This window comes from Crinia signifera, chromosome 6, assembly GCF_055691185.1.
Source record: "Crinia signifera chromosome 6, ASM5569118v1, whole genome shotgun sequence".
Lineage (NCBI taxonomy): Eukaryota > Metazoa > Chordata > Amphibia > Anura > Myobatrachidae > Crinia > Crinia signifera.
The window spans coordinates 78,546,656-78,569,268 of record NC_139222.1 but is presented as its reverse complement, the minus strand read 5'-3'; the positions used below and the strand labels follow the sequence as shown (position 1 = coordinate 78,569,268).

The window sequence follows — 22,613 nt, the reverse complement described above, 5'->3', positions numbered from 1 at the left end:
AAATTACACTTTGTCACCCATGTTAGTCTATGAGGGTTTTTTTGGGAAGGCATAACTCGGGGTAGAGGAACAATTGAGACTTGGGGTTTGTTTTATTAGGTAGATATTGTCCCAGTGGAGTGCCTTTTGGGGTTGAGGATTTTCAGATAGGTACAGTTTTTTTATAATTTAGTGAAACATGCCCCATTATAGAGATAGGAGCTCCAACTTGTTGCGCAGCCGCAGGAGCCATCAGCTGGGGGAGTACACAGAGTGGCTTCACTTGGGTGTACCAAGATGGCCGACTCCTGCTCGCAAACATAAATTATTTTGTGTAAGTGGAATATGCGGTGTTTATGTTATACATGGGAGTGTGGGTGGGGGTAAGGATGGGTGCTGGGTGATCATTAGCCCTGACATGGCTGTAATTATATAGTTTAGTACGTCCGTGCTGTGCCAGAGATGACTGTAAGCTGAGTGAGTGACGTCATTAATTTATTCACTGCACTGCCGGGAAGTTCAAAATTTACAGTGCTGCTCTATGTGGCAGCCAGCGGGATGTGTTGCTCTGGCAGAGCTGGCCTTAGCCCATTGGCAGATTGGGCAGTTGCCTAAGCTCTAGGGCATCTGAATGGGCTTAGGGCATCTGGAGAGTACGCTTGCTATGGGACCCGGACACTCAGTGAGGTATCCCCATAGACTCATGTGTGGATCTGTGACTAGGATTGGCAGGCGTACAGAGGCTGGGTATAATTATTACAAGGTGCTAGTGACACCCATCTATGCCCCCACCAACCCCCTGCTGCCGAGGAAAATCAATTGGTGACACCACTCGGTAGCATCATCTCTAATATCCGCACGGGAAAAGCTGAAAGCAGCAGCCTCATCCCTTATTTTTAGAAGTAACTGGACACTCCAGGCACATTACACTAACGGGCACATTTATCAATAAACCGCGATGTTTTTGCGATAATATCGATGAACATCGCATTGCGATGTTGTGCTACATCACCTGGATTTATGAAGGGAGGTGGGCAGGGAGAGCAGGTGCGAAAGCGAGCTGTTCCTGCGATATTAGCTCCCTGCAGAGGCGAAGAGAGAACACTCCCTGGACACTCCCCCTTTCCCCCCAGGCCAATCATTGTTCGTGCAGAAAGGAAGGGGCGTTGCCAGCTACAACACAGGCACTTCCTGTACACTGCAGACCTGCTGGGAGCACAGAGAGAAGCCCCGTGGAACCTGCCTCCCAGTCTTCCTAAACTGTAAGTATTGTAATATGGTGGGTCAGAATGGGGGCTGAGGGCAAGGGGTGCTTGTTTCCCCAAGGGAGGCAGGGAATGGCTGCTCCTGGCTTCTCTTCCGGAGGACAGCTAACCACAGAGGTATTCAGCATGGGGGAGCTTGTATAACTGTGCAGCAAGGCAGCGTCTGCACATGGAGCTGGGGTCAGATATTCTGCGTGCAGTCCAGTGTATGGTGACAGAGTTCAGCAGTGTGTGTGCGTGTGTGTGCGTGTGTGTGCGTGTGTGTGTGTGTGTGTGTGTGTGTGTCAGTCAGTGTGCCCCTGGTCACCATACAATGTGTGTGTCAGTCAGTCAGTGTGCCCCTGGTCCCCATACAATGTGTGTGTCAGTCAGTGTGCCCCTGGTCCCCATACAATGTGTGTGTGTCAGTCAGTGTGCCCCTGGCCCCCATACAATGTGTGTGTCAGTCAGTCAGTGTGCCCCTGGCCCCCATACAATGTGTGTGTCAGTCAGTCAGTGTGCCCCTGGTCCCCATACAATGTGTGTGTCAGTCAGTCAGTGTGCCCCTGGTCCCCATACAATGTGTGTGTCAGTCAGTGTGCCCCTGGTCCCCATACAATGTGTGTGTGTCAGTCAGTGTGCCCCTGGCCCCCATACAATGTGTGTGTCAGTCAGTCAGTGTGCCCCTGGCCCCCATACAATGTGTGTGTCAGTCAGTCAGTGTGCCCCTGGTCCCCATACAATGTGTGTGTCAGTCAGTCAGTGTGCCCCTGGTCCCCATACAATGTGTGTGTCAGTCAGTCAGTCAGTCAGTGTGCCCCTGGTCCCCATACAATGGCCCTTATTCTAATCGGCACGGTACGGCCCGCGTGCGGCCGTACCGCCGATGTTTTTGGTCTGCACATGCGCAGAGGTCATTCTGCGCATGTGCAGCCCCCTTCGCCGCAGACGTCTTTCGTCCGCCGCAAAGGGGGCGTATAGGGGCGTGAGAGGCATCATGCCCTCATTTCCCTATGTGTACGCCCCGCGTTTCATGGGCGTTCCCATGCAAACGCGGGGCGTATGCATGGTAATGAGGGCATGACGCCCTCATTACCATGACATGGGGGCGGAAAGCTGACGTCGCCGGATGTCAGCTTTCAGCCCCCATACAAGCTACCACACGGACGATTGTCCGTGTGGTCTCAGCTTGCGGGAGCTGCCGCGGCGTGCGGCCCTGCCTTCGATGGTCGACGACCATCGAATGCAGGGGGCAGCTCCCACCATGGTGGAGGCGTACGCCTCCACCATTTTTGTGCGGATCGCCAGCCGTCCGTGTAAGGACGGCCGTGGCGATCCGTCTGGTGGGCGGCCCTTGGTTTGTGCGGTCGGAGCCCCGTGTGCGGCTCTGACCGCACCAACCAGAATAAGGGCCAATGTGTGTGTGTCAGTCAGTCAGTCGGTCAGTGTGCCCCTGGTCCCCATACAATGTGTGTGTGTCAGTCAGTCAGTCGGTCAGTGTGCCCCTGGTCCCCATACAATGTGTGTGTGTCAGTCAGTGTGCCCCTGGTCCCCATACAATGTGTGTGTGTCAGTCAGTCAGTGTGCCCCTGGTCCCCATACAATGTGTGTGTGTCAGTCAGTGTGCCCCTGGTCCCCATACAATGTGTGTGTCAGTCAGTCAGTCAGTGTGCCCCTGGCCCCCATACAATGTGTGTGTCAGTCAGTCAGTGTGCCCCTGGTCCCCATACAATGTGTGTGTCAGTCAGTCAGTCAGTGTGCCCCTGGTCCCCATACAATGTGTGTGTGTCAGTCAGTCAGTCAGTCAGTGTGCCCCTGGTCCCCATACAATGTGTGTGTGTCAGTCAGTCAGTCAGTCAGTGTGCCCCTGGTCCCCATACAATGTGTGTGTGTCAGTCAGTCAGTCAGTCAGTCAGTTTGCCCCTGGTCCCCATACAATGTGTGTGTGTCAGTCAGTCAGTGTGCCCCTGGTCCCCATACAATGTGTGTGTGTCAGTCAGTCAGTGTGCCCCTGGTCCCCATACAATGTGTGTGTGTCAGTCAGTCAGTGTGCCCCTGGTCCCCATACAATGTGTGTGTGTCAGTCAGTCAGTGTGCCCCTGGTCCCCATACAATGTGTGTGTGTCAGTCAGTGTGCCCCTGGTCCCCATACAATGTGTGTGTCAGTCAGTCAGTGTGCCCCTGGCCCCCATACAATGTGTGTGTGTCAGTCAGTCAGTCAGTGTGCCCCTGGTCCCCATACAATGTGTGTGTGTCAGTCAGTCAGTGTGCCCCTGGTCCCCATGCAATGTGTGTGTGTCAATCAGTCAGTGTGCCCCTGGTCCCCATACAATGTGTGTGTGTCAGTCAGTCAGTCAGTGTGCCCCTGGTCCCCATACAATGTGTGTGTGTCAGTCAGTCAGTGTGCCCCTGGTCCCCATACAATGTGTGTGTGTCAGTCAGTCAGTGTGCCCCTGGTCCCCATGCAATGTGTGTGTGTCAGTCAGTCAGTGTGCCCCTGGTCCCCATACAATGTGTGTGTGTCAGTCAGTCAGTCAGTGTGCCCCTGGTCCCCATACAATGTGTGTGTGTCAGTCAGTCAGTGTGCCCCTGGTCCCCATACAATGTGTGTGTGTCAGTCAGTCAGTGTGCCCCTGGTCCCCATGCAATGTGTGTGTGTCAGTGTGTTGTCGTGTGGGAGGATGTAGCTGCCTCCCTGCACTGCAGCAAAGTATGCCCCAGCCTGGCCGACACCTTGCAGTTTAGCAATTTGCTAGTATTTAGGGGGGTACACTAAGGGGCGCATTTATCATCAATGTGCAATGCCGACGTGGTGCCATCGCATTGTGGTATTGTGAAATACCGCCTAGATGTATAATTTTGAGGGTGCAGGGACAGGGCTCCGAAAGGAGCCCATCCCTGCGAAGCCCTGACCCAGAAGCCGGGGGGGGGGGGGGGGGGGTCTGCGCATGCGCGATTATGCGCTGACCCCCTGTGACCGCACTGCCCCTCTCGGCAGTGCAATCCCGCAGCCATAGGCTACAATGGGCTATCGCCATCTCAGAATGGCGATGGCCCAGGAATGCGAAGCCAGGCTGCCCGATGTTGATACATCAGGCAGCATCGCATCCCCCATAGAAACCTATGGGGGATGTGGCCGGCGGCGTTGCAGGGCTGTCCCCCTTTATTACATTGAGGGGATACATAATATTTGACCCCCGAAAATGGGTGTTTTAGGGGATTTAGGGCCGCATTTATCAAGCAATATTTGCGGTTAAATCCCCGGAAACATCCGTTTTCGGGGGTTCACCGCAAATATTTAGTATCCCTGCTGCGATCCTCCCTGCAGCGCCGCTGGCCGCATCCCCCTTAGGTTTCTAAGGGGGATGCGAAGCTGCCCGATGTATCAACATCAGGCAGCCTGGCATCACACCCCTGGGCTATCGCCATTGTAATATGGCGATAGCCCTTTGTAGCCTATGGCTACACTTCGCACTGCCTCTCTCTCCCTCTGACATGGGGGCCCATTTATAAAGGATCTGACCGAAATATCATCGCGTAGGATCACATTGTAAAATGCACCAGGATGTATCATGCAGGAGCCTGTCCCTGTGATGTGCTGAGCTTCACCTGCTGGGTGAAAAATTCAATTGATATGAGCGCAAATGTGATCCTGTGCAATCATTTTTCTGCCATATTGCATTGAATATGTGATCATAGATAAATGGGGCCCTTAATGCCAAACTTCAAATTAATACTTATTTTTCTTACTGCACGTAACCTGTATCTTTAAATAAACACTATGCTGTTACTTTTTTTTTTGTCTTCTAATTCTAGCAGTGGGGAGGAAGATAGTCAGCTGGATCACGCAAGCACAAGCCACAAATCCCAGTGTGATGAAAGTGTGCAAAAAAGAAAAGAGCACTGCGGTTCTCTGAAGAGGAAAATGAAGTACTTGTTGATTGAACTATTTATTACTGTTTTTTATGGTGTTTTATTTTAAAGTAAAACCATTTATATTTAATTTTGAATTGTTTTGCATTTTATTCAGCCAGCGCTGGCACACTTTATATTTTAGTTTACGAACTGTCCAGGTAAAAACTCCTTCACTCACAAATTCCAATCAGGATTCTGAATAAATTGGTTTCACTGACATTACGCCGAATGAGGATATATACACACCTCTATCCAGGGCTATTTTTCAGCAGGCTCCAGCAGGAACTGAGGCCCTTATTCTAGTTCACTCTTTCTGACAAAATATTTCTTAGATGGACAAAACCATGTGCACTGCAGGTGAGGCAGGTGTTACTTGTGCAGAGATAATTAGATTTGGGTGGGGTTTTACACCTGCCTCACCTGCAGTGCACATGGTTTTGTCCATCTAAGAAATATTTTGTCAGAAAGAGTGAACTAGAATAAGGGCCTCAGTTCCTGCTGGAGCCTGCTGAAAAATAGCCCTGCCTCTATCTATCTTTAAAAGTATAATCCTATAATTACATCTCTTACTTATTACTAATACCCCTCTTACACCACCGCAAAATTTTTTTTTTTTTTCCTTGTGGTCTCGGGTCAGCGGCGGTGTAAAACGGGTTAACCCGTGTCTCTTTTACCCAGGTTCTGACCAGGGCAGGACTTGTGTAGCGGGCAGTGAAAAAAGGGTATGCATCCGATCTGGCTCTACCGAGAGCTACCGACTTCTCGTGAGATTTCCCCTGTACTTGACTCCCTGGACAGCCGCCGGGCGGGCCACACAGACCGGTGACTCTTAACCTGCAGCAGCCGCCGGAGCGTGGGGCGGCTGCCGCAGGGCAATTTGTAAGTGTAATTTTTTTTATAGATGGCCCCTGAGGCATTTTCCCCCAATACAATACAAATTAGGACGCTGCAGGAGAGGGAAATAAATATTTTCTTCTGCAGCAGCCAGTTCTGCAGATGCTCTGGGCCTATTTGGAGTATGGTCCTGGAGCTGCAGCTCCATCAGGCTCATTGGTAATCCGGCCCTGCTTGATGTGTCCTGCCGCATGATTCTGAAAAGCAGATGCCTGAGCGGGTCGGGCTGGTTGATGGCCATCCCTACTCACTTCTCCACAACACAACAAATAAACAACATGAACATTTATATATGTAATAGTTAAAACATGGTTGTCAAATCTACAGGAATGGCCGAAAATCAGGTACCCCCCCCTGGGAAGTTGGGCAAATCTCCCGCTGCCCCCCCCCCCTTCAGCCCCTGCCCCTTAGCACCCCAAATGGCGGCTTAGTCCCTATCTGCTACTACTTCCGGTTTGAGGTATAATGTGTAATTGGCATTACGGTGTGTGGCATAATATGTAATGGGCAGTACCTTGGCATAATGGGCACACCTTTTTCCATGCTAGGGCACACCCCTTGCAATTAGGCTCCACCTATTGTTGATTTGGTGCTGCCCACGTGAGGCCACTTCCAGATATTTTCCAGGGCCACTTTTAGTCCCCAATCCACCCCTGCCCGCAGCCTAGCTAACTATACACCCCCCTGTAGCGCATCCCTAACTATACACCCCCCACCACCCCTGCAGCCTAACTAACTATACACCCTGCACCCCCACAGCCTAACTAACTATTCACCCCCCTGCAGCTTTACTATAATCTCCGCACCCCTGCAGCCTAACTATACACCCCCCATCCCCACGTCCTAACTAAATATACATCCCCACCCCCACAGCCTAACTATACACCCCCCTGTAGCCCAACCCTAACTCTACACCCCCCCTGCAGCCTAACTATAATCCCGCACCCCCACAGCCTAACTATACACCCCCACCCCCACAGCCTAACTATTTATACAGCCCCCACAGCCTAACTATAAAGTGCCCCCATGTGTACGCTGTCATCCCCTCACTGTGCCCCCCCATTTGTGTACGCTGTGCCCGCCCATGTGTACGCTGTCCCTCCCCAGTGCCCCCCCGTGTGTACGCTGTCCCTCCCCAGTGCCCCCCCGTGTGTACGCTGTCCCTCCCCAGTGCCCCCCCGTGTGTACGCTGTGCCCCCCGTGTGTACGCTGTGCCCCCCGTGTGTACGCTGTGCCCCCCGTGTGTACGCTGTGCCCCCCCCCGTGTGTACGCTGTGCCCCCCCCCGTGTGTACGCTGTGCCCCCCCCGTGTGTACGCTGTGCCCCCCCCCCCGTGTGTACGCTGTGCCCCCCCCCCCCGTGTGTACGCTGTGCCCCCCCGTGTGTACGCTGTGCCCCCCCCCCCGTGTGTACGCTGTGCCCCCCCCCCCGTGTGTACGCTGTGCCCCCCCCGTGTGTACGCTGTGCCCCCCCCCGTGTGTACGCTGTGCCCCCCCCGTGTGTACGCTGTGCCCCCCCCCCGTGTGTACGCTGTGCCCCCCCCGTGTGTACGCTGTGCCCCCCGTGTATACGCTGTGCCCCCCCATGTGTACGCTGTGCCCCCCCGTGTGTACGCTGCCCCCCAGTGCCCCCCCCCCCGTGTGTACGCTGTGCCCCCCCCCGTGTGTACGCTGTGCCCCCCCCCGTGTGTACGCTGTGCCCCCCCCCGTGTGTACGCTGTGCCCCCCCCCCCCGTGTGTACGCTGTGCCCCCCCCCCCCCCGTGTGTACGCTGTGCCCCCCCCGTGTGTACGCTGTGCCCCCCCCGTGTGTACGCTGTGCCCCCCCGTGTGTACGCATTATTATTATTGTAATAATTATTATTATTATATTTCCTACACCCAGACTCTGTGCATACCCTTTCCCCCGTCACTGTCCCTGTATGTACCCTACCCCCCCCAGTGCCCGCCGTGTGTATGCTGTCCCCCCCCAGTGCCCGCCGTTTGTTTGCTGCCCCCCGTGTGTACTCTCCCCCCTGTACTGCAGCTGCACCCAGGTAAATCCGTTCCCCCACTGTCCCTGTGTGTACCCTGTCCGCCACCCCACTATCCCTGTATGTACCCTGTCCCCCACCCCACTATCCCTGTGTGTGCCCTGTCCCCCCCAGTGCCCATGTGTACGCTGTCCCCCGCGTGTACGCTGTCCCCTCCCCAGTGTCCCCTGCGTGTACGCTGTCCCCTCCCCAGTGTCCCCTGCGTGTACGCTGTCCCCTCCCCAGTGTCCCCTGCGTGTACGCTGTCCCCTCCCCAGTGTCCCCTGCGTGTACGCTGTCCCCTCCCCAGTGTCCCCTGCGTGTACGCTGTCCCCTCCCCAGTGTCCCCTGCGTGTACGCTGTCCCCTCCCCAGTGTCCCCTGCGTGTACGCTGTCCCCTCCCCAGTGTCCCCTGCGTGTACGCTGTCCCCTCCCCAGTGTCCCCTGCGTGTACGCTGTCCCCTCCCCAGTGTCCCCTGCGTGTACGCTGTCCCCTCCCCAGTGTCCCCTGCGTGTACGCTGTCCCCTCCCCAGTGTCCCCTGCGTGTACGCTGTCCCCTCCCCAGTGTCCCCTGCGTGTACGCTGTCCCCTCCCCAGTGTCCCCTGCGTGTACGCTGTCCCCTCCCCAGTGTCCCCTGCGTGTACGCTGTCCCCTCCCCAGTGTCCCCTGCGTGTACGCTGTCCCCTCCCCAGTGTCCCCTGCGTGTACGCTGTCCCCTCCCCAGTGTCCCCTGCGTGTACGCTGTCCCCTCCCCAGTGTCCCCTGCGTGTACGCTGTCCCCTCCCCAGTGTCCCCTGCGTGTACGCTGTCCCCTCCCCAGTGTCCCCCGCGTGTACGCTGTCCCCTCCCCAGTGTCCCCCGCGTGTACGCTGTCCCCTCCCCAGTGTCCCCCGCGTGTACGCTGTCCCCTCCCCAGTGTCCCCCGCGTGTACGCTGTCCCCTCCCCAGTGTCCCCCGCGTGTACGCTGTCCCCTCCCCAGTGTCCCCCGCGTGTACGCTGTCCCCTCCCCAGTGTCCCCCGCGTGTACGCTGTCCCCCCCCCCGTGTGTACGCTGTGCCCCCCCCCGTGTGTACGCTGTGCCCCCCCCGTGTGTACGCTGTGCCCCCCCCCCCCCGTGTGTACGCTGTGCCCCCCCCCCCGTGTGTACGCTGTGCCCCCCCGTGTGTACGCTGTGCCCCCCCCCCCGTGTGTACGCTGTGCCCCCCCCCCCGTGTGTACGCTGTGCCCCCCCCGTGTGTACGCTGTGCCCCCCCCCGTGTGTACGCTGTGCCCCCCCCGTGTGTACGCTGTGCCCCCCCCCGTGTGTACGCTGTGCCCCCCCCCGTGTGTACGCTGTGCCCCCCGTGTATACGCTGTGCCCCCCCATGTGTACGCTGTGCCCCCCCGTGTGTACGCTGCCCCCCAGTGCCCCCCCCCCCGTGTGTACGCTGTGCCCCCCCCCGTGTGTACGCTGTGCCCCCCCCCGTGTGTACGCTGTGCCCCCCCCCGTGTGTACGCTGTGCCCCCCCCCCCCCCGTGTGTACGCTGTGCCCCCCCCCCCCCCGTGTGTACGCTGTGCCCCCCCCCGTGTGTACGCTGTGCCCCCCCCGTGTGTACGCTGTGCCCCCCCGTGTGTACGCATTATTATTATTGTAATAATTATTATTATTATATTTCCTACACCCAGACTCTGTGCATACCCTTTCCCCCGTCACTGTCCCTGTATGTACCCTACCCCCCCCAGTGCCCGCCGTGTGTATGCTGTCCCCCCCCAGTGCCCGCCGTTTGTTTGCTGCCCCCCGTGTGTACTCTCCCCCCTGTACTGCAGCTGCACCCAGGTAAATCCGTTCCCCCACTGTCCCTGTGTGTACCCTGTCCGCCACCCCACTATCCCTGTATGTACCCTGTCCCCCACCCCACTATCCCTGTGTGTGCCCTGTCCCCCCCAGTGCCCATGTGTACGCTGTCCCCCGCGTGTACGCTGTCCCCTCCCCAGTGTCCCCTGCGTGTACGCTGTCCCCTCCCCAGTGTCCCCTGCGTGTACGCTGTCCCCTCCCCAGTGTCCCCTGCGTGTACGCTGTCCCCTCCCCAGTGTCCCCTGCGTGTACGCTGTCCCCTCCCCAGTGTCCCCTGCGTGTACGCTGTCCCCTCCCCAGTGTCCCCTGCGTGTACGCTGTCCCCTCCCCAGTGTCCCCTGCGTGTACGCTGTCCCCTCCCCAGTGTCCCCTGCGTGTACGCTGTCCCCTCCCCAGTGTCCCCTGCGTGTACGCTGTCCCCTCCCCAGTGTCCCCTGCGTGTACGCTGTCCCCTCCCCAGTGTCCCCTGCGTGTACGCTGTCCCCTCCCCAGTGTCCCCTGCGTGTACGCTGTCCCCTCCCCAGTGTCCCCTGCGTGTACGCTGTCCCCTCCCCAGTGTCCCCTGCGTGTACGCTGTCCCCTCCCCAGTGTCCCCTGCGTGTACGCTGTCCCCTCCCCAGTGTCCCCTGCGTGTACGCTGTCCCCTCCCCAGTGTCCCCTGCGTGTACGCTGTCCCCTCCCCAGTGTCCCCTGCGTGTACGCTGTCCCCTCCCCAGTGTCCCCTGCGTGTACGCTGTCCCCTCCCCAGTGTCCCCTGCGTGTACGCTGTCCCCTCCCCAGTGTCCCCTGCGTGTACGCTGTCCCCTCCCCAGTGTCCCCTGCGTGTACGCTGTCCCCCTCCCCAGTGTCCCCTGCGTGTACGCTGTCCCCTCCCCAGTGTCCCCTGCGTGTACGCTGTCCCCTCCCCAGTGTCCCCTGCGTGTACGCTGTCCCCTCCCCAGTGTCCCCTGCGTGTACGCTGTCCCCTCCCCAGTGTCCCCTGCGTGTACGCTGTCCCCTCCCCAGTGTCCCCTGCGTGTACGCTGTCCCCTCCCCAGTGTCCCCTGCGTGTACGCTGTCCCCTCCCCAGTGTCCCCTGCGTGTACGCTGTCCCCTCCCCAGTCTCCCCTGCGTGTACGCTGTCCCCTCCCCAGTCTCCCCTGCGTGTACGCTGTCCCCTCCCCAGTCTCCCCTGCGTGTACGCTGTCCCCTCCCCAGTCTCCCCTGCGTGTACGCTGTCCCCTCCCCAGTCTCCCCTGCGTGTACGCTGTCCCCTCCCCAGTCTCCCCTGCGTGTACGCTGTCCCCTCCCCAGTGTCCCCTGCGTGTACGCTGTCCCCTCCCCAGTGTCCCCTGCGTGTACGCTGTCCCCTCCCCAGTGTCCCCTGCGTGTACGCTGTCCCCTCCCCAGTGTCCCCTGCGTGTACGCTGTCCCCTCCCCAGTGTCCCCTGCGTGTACGCTGTCCCCTCCCCAGTGTCCCCTGCGTGTACGCTGTCCCCTCCCCAGTGTCCCCTGCGTGTACGCTGTCCCCTCCCCAGTGTCCCCTGCGTGTACGCTGTCCCCTCCCCAGTGTCCCCTGCGTGTACGCTGTCCCCTCCCCAGTGTCCCCTGCGTGTACGCTGTCCCCTCCCCAGTGTCCCCTGCGTGTACGCTGTCCCCTCCCCAGTGTCCCCTGCGTGTACGCTGTCCCCTCCCCAGTGTCCCCTGCGTGTACGCTGTCCCCTCCCCAGTGTCCCCCGCGTGTACGCTGTCCCCTCCCCAGTGTCCCCCGCGTGTACGCTGTCCCCTCCCCAGTGTCCCCCGCGTGTACGCTGTCCCCTCCCCAGTGTCCCCCGCGTGTACGCTGTCCCCTCCCCAGTGTCCCCCGCGTGTACGCTGTCCCCTCCCCAGTGTCCCCCGCGTGTACGCTGTCCCCTCCCCAGTGTCCCCCGCGTGTACGCTGTCCCCTCCCCAGTGTCCCCCGCGTGTACGCTGTCCCCTCCCCAGTGTCCCCCGCGTGAAAGCTGTCCCCTCCCCAGTGTCCCCCGCGTGAAAGCTGTCCCCTCCCCAGTGTCCCCCGCGTGTACGCTGTCCCCTCCCCAGTGTCCCCCGCGTGTACGCTGTCCCCTCCCCAGTGTCCCCCGCGTGTACGCTGTCCCCTCCCCAGTGTCCCCCGCGTGAAAGCTGTCCCCTCCCCAGTGTCCCCCGCGTGTACGCTGTCCCCTCCCCAGTGTCCCCCGCGTGTACGCTGTCCCCTCCCCAGTGTCCCCCGCGTGTACGCTGTCCCCTCCCCAGTGTCCCCCGCGTGTACGCTGTCCCCTCCCCAGTGTCCCCCGCGTGTACGCTGTCCCCTCCCCAGTGTCCCCCGCGTGTACGCTGTCCCCTCCCCAGTGTCCCCCGCGTGTACGCTGTCCCCTCCCCAGTGTCCCCCGCGTGTACGCTGTCCCCTCCCCAGTGTCCCCGCGTGTACGCTGTCCCCTCCCCAGTGTCCCCCGCGTGTACGCTGTCCCCTCCCCAGTGTCCCCCGCGTGTACGCTGTCCCCTCCCCAGTGTCCCCCGCGTGTACGCTGTCCCCTCCCCAGTGTCCCCCGCGTGTACGCTGTCCCCTCCCCAGTGTCCCCCGCGTGTACGCTGTCCCCTCCCCAGTGTCCCCCGCGTGTACGCTGTCCCCTCCCCAGTGTCCCCCGCGTGTACGCTGTCCCCTCCCCAGTGTCCCCCGCGTGTACGCTGTCCCCTCCCCAGTGTCCCCCGCGTGTACGCTGTCCCCTCCCCAGTGTCCCCCGCGTGTACGCTGTCCCCTCCCCAGAGTCCCCCGCGTGTACGCTGTCCCCTCCCCAGTGTCCCCCGCGTGTACGCTGTCCCCTCCCCAGTGTCCCCCGCGTGTACGCTGTCCCCTCCCCAGTGTCCCCCGCGTGTACGCTGTCCCCTCCCCAGTGTCCCCCGCGTGTACGCTGTCCCCTCCCCAGTGTCCCCCGCGTGTACGCTGTCCCCTCCCCAGTGTCCCCCGCGTGTACGCTGTCCCCTCCCCAGTGTCCCCCGCGTGTACGCTGTCCCCTCCCCAGTGTCCCCCGCGTGTACGCTGTCCCCTCCCCAGTGTCCCCCGCGTGTACGCTGTCCCCTCCCCAGTGTCCCCCGCGTGTACGCTGTCCCCTCCCCAGTGTCCCCCGCGTGTACGCTGTCCCCTCCCCAGTGTCCCCCGCGTGTACGCTGTCCCCTCCCCAGTGTCCCCGGCGTGTACGCTGTCCCCTCCCCAGTGTCCCCCGCGTGTACGCTGTCCCCTCCCCAGTGTCCCCCGCGTGTACGCTGTCCCCTCCCCAGTGTCCCCCGCGTGTACGCTGTCCCCTCCCCAGTGTCCCCCGCGTGTACGCTGTCCCCTCCCCAGTGTCCCCCCGCGTGTACGCTGTCCCCTCCCCAGTGTCCCCCCGCGTGTACGCTGTCCCCTCCCCAGTGTCCCCCGCGTGTACGCTGTCCCCTCCCCAGTGTCCCCCGCGTGTACGCTGTCCCCTCCCCAGTGTCCCCCGCGTGTACGCTGTCCCCTCCCCAGTGTCCCCCGCGTGTACGCTGTCCCCTCCCCAGTGTCCCCCGCGTGTACGCTGTCCCCTCCCCAGTGTCCCCCGCGTGTACGCTGTCCCCTCCCCAGTGTCCCCCGCGTGTACGCTGTCCCCTCCCCAGTGTCCCCCGCGTGTACGCTGTCCCCCTCCCCAGTGTCCCCCGCGTGTACGCTGTCCCCTCCCCAGTGTCCCCCGCGTGTACGCTGTCCCCTCCCCAGTGTCCCCCGTCCCCTCCCCAGTGTCCCCCGTCCCCTCCCCAGTGTCCCCCGTCCCCTCCCCAGTGTCCCCCGTCCCCTCCCCAGTGTCCCCCGTCCCCTCCCCAGTGTCCCCCGTCCCCTCCCCAGTGTCCCCCGTCCCCTCCCCAGTGTCCCCCGTCCCCTCCCCAGTGTCCCCCGTCCCCTCCCCAGTGTCCCCCGTCCCCTCCCAGTGTCCCCCGTCCCCTCCCCAGTGGCCCCCGTCCCCTCCCCAGTGGCCCCCGCGTGTACGCTGTCCCCTCCCCAGTGGCCCCCGCGTGTACGCTGTCCCCTCCCCAGTGGCCCCCGCGTGTACGCTGTCCCCTCCCCAGTGGCCCCCGCGTGTACGCTGTCCCCTCCCCAGTGGCCCCCGCGTGTACGCTGTCCCCTCCCCAGTGGCCCCCGCGTGTACGCTGTCCCCTCCCCAGTGGCCCCCGCGTGTACGCTGTCCCCTCCCCAGTGGCCCCCGCGTGTACGCTGTCCCCTCCCCAGTGGCCCCCGCGTGTACACACTGTCCCCTCCCCAGTGGGCCCCGCGTGTATACACTGTCCCTTTCCCGGTGCCCCCGTGTGTATACACTGTCCCTTTCCCGGTGCCCCCGTGTGTATACACTGTCCCTTTCCCGGTGCCCCCGTGTGTATACACTGTCCCTTTCCCGGTGCCCCCGTGTGTATACACTGTCCCCTTCACGGTGCCCCCCTGTGTACGCTGTCCCTTTCACGGTGCCCCCCTGTGTACGCTGCCCCCCCCAGTGACCCCGTGTGTACGCTGCCCCCCCCAGTGACCCCGTGTGTACGCTGCCCCCCCCAGTGCCCCCGTGTGTACGCTGTGCCCCCGTGTGTACGCTGCCTCCCCCCAGTGCTTCCGTGGGTACAGTACCCCCGTGTGTATGCTGTCCCCCCCAATGCCCCCGTATGTATGCTGTCCCCCCCAGTGCCCCCGTATGTATGCTGTCCCTCCTCCGTGTGTGCGCTGCCCCCCTCCTCCGTGTGTGCGCTGCCCCCTCCTCCGTGTGTGCGCTGCCCCCCTCCTCCGTGTGTGCGCTGCCCCCCTCCTCCGTGTGTACGCTGCCCCCCTCTCCGTGTGTGCGCTGTGCCCCCCTCTCCGTGTGTGCGCTGTGCCCCCCCTCCGTGTGTATGCTGTGCCCCCCCTCCGTGTGTATGCTGTGCCCCCCCTCCATGTGTATGCTGCCCCCCCCCTCCGTGTGTATGCTGTGCCCCCCCCTCCGTGTGTATGCTGTGCCCTCCCCTCCGTGTGTATGCTGTGCCCTCCCCTCCGTGTGTACGCTGTGCCCCCCTCCGTGTGTACACTGAGCCCTTTAATATTATTATTTATTATATTTCCTGCCCAGACGCTGACCTCCCCATGCCACCGCCAGGACTGAGGAGCTTCCACAGCCTGCAGACCAGATTCAGGCGCTTCCTTGAGTTGCCCTCGCCACCGAGAAGGCAGAAAGAAGACACCCAGGCCATCAGAGGAGCAGCTGCATCCAGGTAAATCCGTCCCCCCACTGTCCCTGTGTGTACCCTGTCCCCCACCCCATTGTCCCCGTGTGTACCCAGTACCCCCATGTGTACGCTGTCGCCTTCCCAGAGCCCCCATGTGTATGCTGTCCCCTTCCCAGAGCCCCCATGTGTACGCTGTCCCCTTCCCAGAGCCCCCATGTGTACGCTGTCCCCTTCCCAGAGCCCCCATGTGTACGCTGTCCCCTTCCCAGTGCCCCCATGTGTACGCTGTCCCCTTCCCAGTGCCCCCATGTGTACGCTGTCCCCTTCCCAGTGCCCCCATATGTACGCTGTCCCCTTCCCAGTGCCCCCATGTGTACGCTGTCCCCTTCCCCAGAGCCCCCATGTGTACGCTGTCCCCTTCCCAGTGCCCCCGTGTGTACGCTGCCCCCCCCAGTGTCCCCGTGTGTGCTCTGTCCCCCCCAGTACACCCGTGTGTGCTCTGTCCCCCCCAGTACACCCGTGTGTGCTCTGTCCCCCCCAGTACACCCGTGTGTGCTCTGTCCCTTCCCAGTGCCCCCGTGTGTACGCTGTCCCCTTCCCAGTGCCCCCCTGTGTACGCTGTCCCCTTCCCAGTGCCCCCCTGTGTACGCTGTCCCCTTCCCAGTGCCCCCCTGTGTACGCTGTCCCCTTCCCAGTGCCCCCGTGTGTACGCTGTCCCCCCCAGTGCCCCCGTGTGTACGCTGTCCCCCCCCAGTGCCCCCGTGTGTACGCTGCCCCCCCCAGTGCCCCGTGTGTACGCTGCCCCCCCCAGTGCCCCCGTGTGTACGCTGTCCCCCCAGTGCCCCCGTGTGTACGCTGCCCCCCAGTGCCCCGTGTGTACGCTGCCCCCCCAGTGCCCCGTGTGTACACTGCCCCCCCCCAGTGTCCCCGTGTGTGCTCTGTCCCCCCTCAGTACACCCGTGTGTGCTCCGTCCCTTCCCAGTGCCCCCGTGTGTACGCTGTCCCCTTCCCAGTGCCCCCCTGTGTACGCTGTCCCCTTCCCAGTGCCCCCGGGTGTACGCTGCCCCCCCCAGTGCCCCCGTGTGTACGCTGCCCCCCCAGTGCCCCCCTGTGTACGCTGCCCCCCCCCCAGTGCCCCCGTGTGTACGCTGCCCCCCCCAGTGCCCCCGTGTGTATGCTGTCCCCCCCAGTGCCCCCATGTGTATGCTGCCTCCCCCCCAGTGCTTTCGTGGGTACAGTGCCCCCGTGTGTATGCTGTCCCCCCACATTGCCTCCATGTGTATGCTGCACCCCCCAGTGCCCTCGTATGTATGCTGTCCCCCCCAGTGCCCCTGTATGTACGCTGTCCCGCCCCCCAGTGCCCCCGTTTGTACGCTTCCCCCCCAGTGCCCCGTGTGTACAGTGCATCCGTGTGTGCGCTGCCCCCCCTCCGTGTGTACGCTGTGCCCCCCTCCGTGTGTACACTGAGCCCTTTAATATTATTATTTATTATATTTCCTGCCCAGACGCTGACCTCCCCATGCCACCGCCAGGACTGAGGAGCTTCCACAGCCTGCGGACCAGATTCAGGCGCTTCCTTGAGTTGCCTCCGCCACCGAGAAGGCAGAAAGAAGACACCCGGGCCATCAGAGGAGCAGCTGCATCCAGGTAAATCCATCCCCCCACTGTCCCTGTGTGTACCCTGTCCCCCACCCCACTGTCCCCGTGTGTACCCAGTGCCCCCATGTGTACGCTGTCCCCTTCCCAGAGCCCCCATGTGTATGCTGCCCCCATGTGTACGCTGTCCCCTTCCCAGTGCCCCCGTGTGTACGCTGTCCCCTTCCCAGTGCCCCCGTGTGTACGCTCTCCCCCCCAGTGCCCCTGTGTGTACGCTGTCCCCCCCCCCCCCAGTGCCCCCGTGTGTACGCTGTCCCCCCCATTGCCCCCGTATGTACGCTGCCCCCCCATTGCCCCCGTGTGTACGCTGTCCCCCCCAGTGCCCCCGTGTGTACGCTGTCCCCCCCAGTGCCCCGTGTGTGCTCTGTCCCCCCCAGTAAACCCGTGTGTGCATGCTGTCCCCCCCCCAGTGCCCCCGTTTGTACCCTGCCCCCCCAGTGCCCCCGTGTGTACGCTGCCCCCGTGTGTACGCTGTGCCCCCGTGTGTACGCTGCCCCCCCCAGTGCCCCCGTGTGTATGCTGCCCCCCCCAGTGCCCCCGTGTGTACGCTGCCCCCCCAGTGCCCCCGTGTGTACGCTGCCCCCCCCAGTGCCCCCGTGTGTACGCTGCCCCCCCCAGTGCCCCCGTGTGTACGCTGCCCCCCCAGTGCCCCCGTGTGTACGCTGTGCCCCGTGTGTACGCTGCCCCCCCAGTGCCCCCGTGTGTACGCTGCCCCCCCCCAGTGCCCCTGTGTGTACGCTGCCCCGCGTGTACGCTGCCCCCAGTGCCCCCCGTGTGTACGCTGCCCCCAGTGCCCCCCGTGTGTACGCTGCCCCCCAGTGCCACCGTGTGTACGCTGCCCCCAGTGCCCCCGTGTGTACGCTGTCCCCCCCAGTGGCCCCGTGTGTACGCTGTCCCCCCAGTGGCCCCGTGTGTACGCTGTCCCCCCCAGTGGCCCCGTGTGTACGCTGCCCCCCCAGTGCCCCCGTGTGTACGCTGCCCCCCCAGTGCTCCCGTGTGTACGCTACCCCCCCAGTGCCCCCGTGTGCGCTGTCTTCCCAGTGCCCCGTGTGTGCGCTGTCCCCCCCAGTGCCCCCGTGTGCGCGCTGTCCCCCCCAGTGCCCCCGTGTGCGTGCTGTCCCCCCAGTGCCCCCGTGTGCGCGCTGTCCACCCCAGTGCCCCCGTGTGCGTGCTGTCCCCCCAGTGCCCCCGTGTGTACGCTGCCTCCCCCCAGTGCTTTCATGTGTACAGTGCCCCCGTGTGTATGCTGCCCCCCAGTGCCCCACCCCCCGCGTGTACGCTGTCCCAGGGGTGTGTTATCATTAAACATTTAAAAAATCTAATTTTATTCTTACACTGAAATTTAAAATTTTAAATAAATAAAAAATAAATTGAAAAAAGCTATGAAATTACATTGACAAAAAACCTTACGGTTTCACATGTCCCATTAAGGCTTCTTACACATGATCTGGCATTTCTGAAACCTGTTGTAACTCTTCCACTCAAACGCCAAAAAGCAATGAAATTACGATCATTAAGGCTGACGCCTTAATGGACGTGTTCCTTGCGCAATACAGATATGGTACGCCATCACAGCCTGTGGGTAAGTGCAGATTCAGCACTCTCACAGAGTGAGATTGCTGTCACTCACACAATGGTGGAGCTGCTAATTCACAGATTTGTGTGCTCATTGGCATACACACATGCAGTCTATGCAACTGAAGGTCTGAGCAGTTATGTGGCGCACTCATCCTAATAAGTACCTGCAATCATCTAAAACGGTCTATACCTCTGAGATACTATAGTGTTCATTCTAGCACCCGCCATCTTTGAAAACCCATGCAATTCCTCTTCCCTGCCTGGGGTGTAGCTGTCTGCTGTAGTAATTCTAGCACAGTGTGGTCTGTATATCAGCACAGCAAACCAGACCTTTGCTAGAAACACTACAGCAGACAGCTACACCCCAGACAGGGTAGAGGAACTGCATGGGTTTTCAAAGATAGCGGGTGCTAGAATAAACACTATTACTAAAACTATCCCACTGAGAGTCCAACATCTTTCACACACACTACATATATCCATTTCATTTAGTATTCACATACAGTTACCAGAAACATCTTTCATAATTGCAAAAACTATAATGCTCCCAACTACTATGCATCTACACTTTCTTCTCCTATAAGCCTTCATGCTGCTCTGTCTTCCCCAATCCCTACTGCTGTGTGTACTCCCTCATCCGCACCAATGTGTCTTTTCCCATCTGCACTGCCCTGTCTTTCCACACAGATGTTTCCTTCTATCTGTGCCACTGGCTTCCCCTCTATTAGTGATACTCTGTCTCCCCCTCCATCCATGCTGCTCTGCCTGCATCATCCATGACACAGTTTCCTTCCATCTGTACTGCTGTCTCCCCTCTCCATCTGTACTGCTCTGTTTTCCCTTTATCCCCTTTGCTCCGAACACCCTCCCCATCAGTGCTGTCTTTCCTTCAACTGCTCCTGTTTCCCACCCAATCGCATCACTCTGTCTATACCTTCCCCAATCTGTGCCACTGTTTTCCACCCATCTGCTTCTTTAGTCCCCCATCAGTGCTCCAATTAGCACACAAATCTGTGAATTAGCAGCTCCACCATTGTGTGAGTGACAGCAATCTCACTCTGTGAGAGTGCTGAATCTGCACTTACCCACAGGCTGTGATGGCGTACCATATCTGTATTGCGCAAGGAACACGTCCATTAAGGCGTCAGCCTTAATGATCGTAATTTCATTGCTTTTTGGCGTTTGAGTGGAAGAGTTACAACAGGTTTCAGAAATGCCAGATCATGTGTAAGAAGCCTTAATGGGACATGTGAAACCGTAAGGTTTTTTGTCAATGTAATATATATATATATATATATATTTCTCCTTCATCCTCTGGGGACACTGAAGTACTACGCTGGGGATAGTGTGGTGTTATGGAGGAGTTGGCACTTTTAGAACTTGAAGTGTGGTGTGGCTCCTCCCCCTCTATTCCCCCCTCAGACTCCAGTCTTAGTTTAGTGCCCGGAGGAGTAGGATCCCTGGGCAAGAGGCTCCCGCAGGGGTCTCTAGTTGTCCATTTGTTATTTTTATTTGGAAGTGTGCAGGCAGCCTGAGTGTTAGACTGGCTGCCTGCAGTGTGTACAAGCTCTCTGGTAGGTCAGAGCGGCACTGCGTGCGGGGCACGCTGCTGACCTCAGCCGCCTGCATACTAGGTGTGGGGGAGCAGCCACAGCCGCTCGCGGCTTGTGTTACTGCTCCGCTGGCTAAGTCACCCGCCGGAGAGATCAGGACAGGGGCGCTGTGCGCCGGGTGACTGCTGGACCAGAGTCGCGCGCTGGTCCAGCGGAGGGGCAGACTGTGTCTCAGCGCCGCTGTCCTCAGCGCGCGCTGGGACGGAGGAAGGAGGAGGCGTGTCATGGGCGTCTCCTCCAGCTTAAAGATGCTCAGCGCGGCAAACGCTGCCTCTCTGCCCACGCTGCCTTCCTCTGCTTGCTGTGCCTCATCGGACTCTTCTGCTTCAGGACAGCAAAGCGCTTCACCCAGACTGGACAGACTGTGTCACTGCGCTGGGTGAGTGAAGGGGTTCTCCTTTCAGGAGTCCCCGCTTGGAGTGTTCAGGTGGGCCTAATTCGGGGAAGGTGAGCTCCTCTCCCCCTATTGTATTTTCTCCTTTTTACCTGCTGGATTACACTGCTATCTGTGTGGGTGTGTTAGCGTGTGCTGAGTGGAAGTGTTGGTACTGTTTCATATTATGGCAGCAAAAGCTTCTACCTCTAAGGCTTCTCAGAAGCTGTTCACTTGCACTCAGTGTAACCAGCAATTTACACAGCATGTGAAAGGTGTGTCTCTGTGTAAGGATTGCTATAAAGGAGGGGCTGTTCAACAGCCAGCTGCTCTCTTTAATGCTGAAGGGATTACAAGTGTGTTAGCTACCTTAGCTTCTGAGCTGGCAGCGTCCCGTAGGGACAGGGAGATTTTACACTCTCATCTGTCTACTATGTCTTCTGCTGAGCCTTCATGGGCCAGAGAGTTGATTAGGTCAGTGGATTCGCTGGTACAATCCACTGTTATGCCTCCACAGGCCAGCGTTCCCCCTCCACCTAAAAAAAGGGGTGCCCCTTTGCTTTTGAGGATTGACACCTCGGGTGAGGAAGAGGTTAATCCTTTAGAGGAGGGGGAGTGTCAGGCACTGGATGATACCTTTGCTCCTGTGGATGAGGAGCAAGGGGTTCAGGATGAGGCTCAAGGCTTAGAGGCCTTGATTCAGGCTATTAAGGTGACCCTTAATGTGGCTGAGCAAGAATCACCTGCTCCGGTTTCTATTTTTGGCCGTCCAGTTAAGGCTACGGTAACCTTTCCGGAGTCCATAGAGTTGGAGAAGCCTCTGTTGGACATTTGGAAAGCACCGGAGAAAAAGTTTCAGTTATCCAGGCGCTTTAAGGCGTCTTATCCCTTTGCTCCTGAAGCCAGGGCGAAATGGGGAGAACCCGCCGTTAGCGGACGCCTCGGTCTCCAAGCTTTCAAAGAAAGCAGCTCTTCCCATCCCGGGAGCGGTGGCCCTGAAGGAGGCTCCAGATAGGCGTTTGGAGGCGGGGCTTAAGCATATCTTTTCAACGGCAGGTGTCTCTTTGCGTCCTATTTTTGTTATCTCCTGGGTCAGTAGGGCCATGGAGAAATGGGAAGAGGATTTGTCCAAGGGCTTGGAGGAGCAGAGGCCTCCTGAGGAGTTAGCTCAGTTGGCTGATCAGATGCGGGAATCCGCGGCCTACATAGGAGAGGCTGCCAGGGATTCGGCTTCGCTGGTGGCGAGAATTTCGGCTCCGTCGATTACAGCCAGACGGTCCTTATGGCTCAAGTCCTGGCAGGCGGAGGCGGATATAAAGAAGGCAGTGGAAGCTCTTCCCTTTACGGGGGATGTTCTCTTTGGACCAGAGCTGGATAGGTTAATTGCTCAGGCGACAGGGGGAAAATCTACCTTCCTCCCTTCCTCGGCACCTCCTCCTAAAAAACCTTACCAGGGTCCGGCTTTTCGCTCCTTTCGAGGTGCCCCAAAATTTAGGGGTAAATCTAGAGGTTCCTTTACCTCGTCCCATGGTAGAGGTAGAGGCTTTGGCGGCGCCACCTCCTCAGCAAACCCTGGCTCCCGTCGTGCAGACGCCAAGCAGCCAGAGAAGCCCGCGGCATGACGCCCTTCCCTCCTACCTGGGGGATCCCAGAGTAGGAGCGCGGCTTCTGGATTTCCGGCAGGCCTGGGAAAAATCCTGCAAGGACAAGTGGGTTCTCTCAGTGGTGTCTCGGGGATACAAACTAGAGTTTGCCGGTTCTCCTCCTCAACAGTTTTTCACGATGGGTCTTCCACATGCGGAAAAAGACTCTCAGTTACTGCTCCAAGCAGTTCAGCGGTTGTTTTCAGCCGGGGTGGTAATGCCCGTCCTGACCGATCAACGCAAGGAAGGGTTTTATTCCCCTCTTTTCTGGTTCCAAAACCAGACGGGTCGGTAAGGCCGATCTTAAATCTAAAAAAGTTGAACGAGTACATTATGTACCACAGGTTCAAAATGGAGTCACTACGCTCGGTAGTGGCAGGTCTGGAACCGGGGGAATATTTGGCATCCTTGGACATCAAGGATGCCTATCTGCATGTTCCCATTTACGACTTGCACCAGAGGTTCCTTCGGTTCGCAATCAGGGACCAGCATTTTCAATTTCGGGCACTGCCCTTTGGCCTGTCATCGGCGCCTCGCCTTTTCACCAAAGTAATGGCGGTCATGGTTGCTTTTCTCCACACACTAGGAGTCAAGATTGTTCAGTACCTGGACGATCTATTGATCAAAGCCGGCTCCAAAAGTCAGCTGGAACAGGCGCTTCACGTGACTTGTCAGACTTT

The 22,613-nt window shown here is 59.8% G+C and overlaps 1 long non-coding RNA gene across 1 annotated transcript; it reads left to right on the top strand.

The window, feature by feature from the left end:
* Positions 1 to 1,095: 1,095 nt before the first annotated feature.
* LOC146006988 (uncharacterized) lies at positions 1,096 to 16,850 on the top strand. Its single transcript, XR_014444167.1, has 4 exons — positions 1,096 to 1,241; positions 5,040 to 5,153; positions 14,974 to 15,115; positions 16,576 to 16,850. It is a non-coding gene; the product is annotated as an uncharacterized LOC146006988 (long non-coding RNA).
* Positions 16,851 to 22,613: the final 5,763 nt, after the last annotated feature.